The sequence below is a fragment of the Garra rufa genome, chromosome 2, assembly GCF_049309525.1.
Source record: "Garra rufa chromosome 2, GarRuf1.0, whole genome shotgun sequence".
Lineage (NCBI taxonomy): Eukaryota > Metazoa > Chordata > Actinopteri > Cypriniformes > Cyprinidae > Garra > Garra rufa.
In genome coordinates, this window is record NC_133362.1 from 65,894,051 (window position 1) to 65,899,661 (window position 5,611).

Here is a 5,611-nt window from a genome sequence, read left to right on the forward strand (position 1 = left end):
CCTGTCAAAATAAAAGTACGGTGTAACATGTAATGGGCTGGGTAGGTGTTGAAGTTAAAAAAAAACACACAATCTAATAGGTAGAAAAAATAATTTCATTGTTAGTTAGTTAGTAAACACAAGTACATCTAATTGAACATAATTTATTTTCATCAACAAATTATCATAGAACAGCTTTATGAGCTTTATGATCCATTCTCAAAGACTTTAAGTCATTATTTGGGTAGCACACATATTCTGAATGCCTTCAGCAGAATTCAAATTAGCCATTTTAATCTAGATTAATCTAGATTAATTCCAAGATTTAATCTAGATTAAAAAAATTAATCTATGCCCACCCCTAATATATATATATATATATATATATATATGTATGTCAAAGCCAGAGGTTGTCACGGATTGGCCAGGTTCTACTCCCTCACTCACTCAACGATCACAGTCACCTGATTACTAATCAGACGCACCTGAAACCCATCACCAGCACCACATATAAGCACACCACACACCTCACTCAGTGTCCGGGCTCGTTTGCACGAAGCGGACTCTTTGTGTTTCTCTGTCGAGTTCACAAACTTCAAGGATATACTTACCTCGCTACTTACCTGTTGAAACTTACCTGCTTTCTCATTTTGTTCCAGTACGAAGTCTGTTCTCTGTTCCAGTCAGCGGTGGTCAGCCATAAGCCTGTCTGTCTATCACCAACGGTGTGTGTGTGTGTGTGGGTTGGAGTCCTCCTCCCGTCGTTCCTGGAAAGGAAAGGATCTGTCAGTAGTATTCATCTCAAGTCATCGTATATCATACCTGGACTGTTTATACATACCCGGTTCTGCACGTCATCTTATCCACAACGCTCTGCTGAAAATAAACATTGTTATTATTACCACTTACCTCTCTTGTTTGGTCTGCTTCCGTAACAGTTAGCCCGGACCAACACAGTATCAGCATGAGCAATCGGGACCCATTTCAAGAGCTGGTGGACTCACTCAGGAAGGTTTTGTTGGCTAGTCATGCCACCACTCCAACTTCAGTTCATCCCACCGCACCACCGGCACCCAGCACTTCTTCGGCTCCCGTCAACGTTCCTTCCAGTCCCATGGCCCGACCAGCGCCCTACTCTGGCGGGGCGGAGGAGTGCAGCGGATTCCTGTTACAATGTTCATTAATATTCATAATGCAACCTGCTCTCTATCCCACAGATTCTTCGAAAATAGCCTTCATCACATCTCTGCTTACCGGACCAGCTCTCAAATGGGCGGACACGTTATATCAACAGGCCGGGCCGGCAACCCATTCGATCCAGGCTTTCGTCGCTCATTTTAAAGAGGTTTTCGGACGTTCTGATGCAGAAGTATCCGCAGGAGAGCAATTGTATCATCTAAAGCAGGGAAGTATGACGACACAAGATTACTCCCTGCGTTTCCGCACTTTGGCCGCTGCCAGCGGATGGAATGAGCGATCGTTACTGACCACGTACCGGCTCGGCCTAGAACCCAATCTCCGGATGCAGTTAGCTGCTTTGGACGATTCCATGGGATTGGAGAAGTTCATTCAGCAGTCACTTCGTTGTTCAGATCGTCTAAAATCCTACCAAGATCAGTCCGTCACTACTGCACTCCTCCGACCAGTTACATCCGCCAGCCCTCCAGAACCAGAACCAATGATCCTGGAGTCAGGAAAACTCTCTGCAGCTGAGCGACAGAGAAGGCTGACCCGGGGTCTTTGCATGTACTGTGGGGCTGCGGGGCACGTCCGACTCAACTGTCCTCTACGTCCTATACGATCTTTGGTGAGTGTAATACGATCTGAATTGGATAACATGCATCCTCTGACTACCAATGTTCAGTTAACCACCCACACTTCCTGTGTTACAGTCGCAGCCCTCATCGACTCCGGGTCAGCGGGAAACTTCATCTCGAACACCCTCTGTCGCCAGCTCCAGCTACGCACCCAAGCCTCAACCACTATCTACCAGATTCAACCTATAACTAACCGGATCAGCTCACGGACCCGTATACACCGGAAATGTGAACCCATCATCCTACAGATCGGAGTTTTACACCGTGAGGAGATTCAGTTTCTGGTTCTGGAGGGAGCCACTATGGACATCATCTTGGGGCGCCCGTGGCTGGTGAAGCATGATCCCATCCTCTCTTGGGGCACAGGAGAGGTGATAAAATGGGGAAAAGAATGTACCAACCAATGTTTTCCAGATCTTCCACGTCCTAGACACAAGACACTACCTGTCAACGTCACCTCCGTCGAAAGTCCTGTTGAGAAGCAGTCAGTCCAGATTCCTGCCATTTACTCGTCGTTCCAAGACGTCTTCTGCCCCAAGAGAGCTTCCCAGCTACCTCCACATCGGCCATGGGACTGCGCCATTGACCTAGTTCCGGATGCTCCAATGCCCAGAGGTAAGATCTACCCGCTGTCGCTTCCGGAGACCAAGGCAATGGAGGAGTACATACAGGAGGCTCTCGATCAGGGTTACATCCGACCATCAACATCACCCGCAGCATCCAGTTTTTTCTTCGTGGCAAAGAAGGATGGAGGGCTGCGGCCATGCATCGATTACCGCATACTCAATCAAGGCACCATCAAGTTCCGGTATCCCCTTCCTCTCGTCCCTGCGGCCCTCGAACAACTACGCACTGCCAGGGTGTTTACGAAGTTGGACCTCCGCAGCGCGTACAACCTCGTGAGGATACGTGAGGGGGACGAGTGGAAGACTGCCTTCGTGACCCCTACTGGCCACTACGAGTACTTGGTCATGCCCTATGGTTTGGTCAACGCCCCCTCCGTATTTCAGAACTTCATTCACGAGGTACTCCGGGAGTTTCTGCACCACTTTGTCGTCGTCTACATAGACGATATCCTGATTTACTCCCGGAGTGAGGCCGAACATCGCCTCCACGTTGCGGAGGTCCTTCAAAGATTACGGGATCATCACCTGTATCTCAAGGCGGAAAAATGTTCATTTCACCTATCAGCAGTACACTTCCTTGGATACGTCATCGACCAGAAGGGGGTCCGTATGGACGAGAGGAAGGTATCTGTAGTTGTATCCTGGCCAGAACCCACCACTATCAAAGAGCTTCAACGATTCTTAGGTTTCGCCAATTTCTACCGCCGGTTTATCAAGAACTACAGCATCATCACTGCTCCACTTACCAGTCTACTCAAAAGAAAACCACGAACTCTACTCTGGAACCCTGACTCGGCCGCAGCCTACCATAACCTCAAGGAAGCATTTACACAGGCACCTCTTCTAACCCATCCTGACCCTGATCTCCCTTTCGTGGTAGAGGTGGACGCATCTACTACCGGCGTGGGAGGTATTCTGTCACAACATCATGGTACTCCTCCATTGCTTCATCCCTGTGCCTACTATTCCCGGAAGCTCAGCCCTGCGGAGAGGAACTATGACATCGGCAACCGCGAGCTCCTTGCCATCAAGCTCGCTCTGGAGGAGTGGCGACATTGGTTAGAGGGATCCAACCACACGTTCCAGGTGATAACAGATCACAAGAACCTACAGTACCTCCGAGACGCCAAACGGCTCTGTCCCCGTCAGGCAAGATGGTCCCTGTTCTTTTCCCGATTCAACTTCACCATAACCTACCGGCCAGGATCCAAGAATACCCGAGCTGATGCTCTGTCTCGCATCCATGATTCTCACGACTTGCCTGACACACCCACGACCATAATCCCCGAAAACATCATCGTTCAACCCATTGAATGGACCAACCCGCCAGCTGTCGCCACTCCGGAACCCAGATCTCCGCCGGGCTGTCCACCTGGTCGCAGATTCATCCCTAGGACCCAGCGGGTAGATCTAATCCATTCAACACATACCTCTCTGGGCACTGGACATCCAGGGGCCAACAACACTCTCTCGCTGCTGACGGACCGCTTCTGGTGGCCGCACATGGCAAGGGATGTGAGGAGGTATGTCCAGGGATGTAAGGAGTGTGCAATGTCCAAGAGTCCACGTCATCTGCCTGCTGGGAAACTCCATCCCTTGCCTGTGCCGAACCGCCCCTGGTCACACCTGGGAGTTGACTTCATGACAGATCTCCCCTCATCTGACGGTAACACCTGCATCTTTGTTATAGTTGATCGATTTTCAAAATTCTGCCGACTGATACCTCTGAAAGGTCTTCCCACAGCCCTAGAGTCTGCCGAACTGCTCTTCAACAAAGTCTTTAGGTACTATGGCATTCCGGAAGACATCGTCTCAGACAGGGGTCCACAGTTTATTTCACGGGTGTGGAAGTCTTTTCTCAAACTCCTAGGTGTGACCGTTAGCCTCTCCTCTGGATACCACCCTGAGACCAACGGGCAGAAATCCAGGAGGTGGGGCGGTTCCTCCGGACATTCTGTCATGGTCACCAGGACTCCTGGAACCAGTTCCTGGGTTGGGCAGAATACGCCCAAAATTCACTGCGGCAACCCACCACAGGACTCACGCCATTCCAGTGTGTGCTCGGCTTCCAACCACCTCTCTTCCCCTGGAATGGCGAACCATCACAGGTGCCCGCAGTGGATTACTGGTTCCGGGAGAGCGAGAGAGTCTGGGACGAGGCTCACCATCATCTTCAAAGGGCAGTGCGCAGAACCAAATCCACGGCCGATCAGAAGAGGATTCCTGGTCCCACATACACTCCTGGGCAGAAAGTCTGGCTCTCCACAAGAGACATCCGTCTGCGCCTGCCCTCGAAGAAATTGAGTCCCAGGTTTGTTGGCCCCTTCACCATCGTGGAACAGGTCAACCCCGTCACCTACAGACTCCAATTACCACCACAGTACCGTATCCACCCCACATTTCACGTCTCGTTACTCAAACCCTTTCACCCACCTGTGATTCCCTCCACAGAACCTGGTCAGGAAGAGGAACCCCCTCCCCCCTTGGTCCTGGAAGAGGGATCCATCTACTCGGTCCGAGAAATCCTTCTGTCCCGACGTCGTGGTGGTAATCTGGAGTATCTCGTCGACTGGGAAGGCTACGGACCAGAGGAGAGGTCGTGGGTACCCAGAGTTGACATTCTAGATCCAGCCCTCATGGAGGAATTCCATCGTAACCATCCTGAATGTCCAGCCCCTCGAGGACGAGGTAGACCACCACGACGTCGGAGGCCTCGGCCCTCAGGAGCGGGCCCTGGGGAGGGGGGTAATGTCACGGATTGGCCAGGTTCTACTCCCTCACTCACTCAACGATCACAGTCACCTGATTACTAATCAGACGCACCTGAAACCCATCACCAGCACCACATATAAGCACACCACACACCTCACTCAGTGTCCGGGCTCGTTTGCACGAAGCGGACTCTTTGTGTTTCTCTGTTGAGTTCACAAACTTCAAGGATATACTTACCTCGCTACTTACCTGTTGAAACTTACCTGCTTTCTCATTTTGTTCCAGTACAAAGTCTGTTCTCTGTTCCAGTCAGCGGTGGTCAGCCATAAGCCTGTCTGTCTATCACCAACGGTGTGTGTGTGTGTGTGTGGGTTAGAGTCCTCCTCCCGTCGTTCCTGGAAAGGAAAGGATCTGTCAGTAGTATTCATCTCAAGTCATCGTATATCATACCTGGACTGTTTATACTGTCCGGACCTC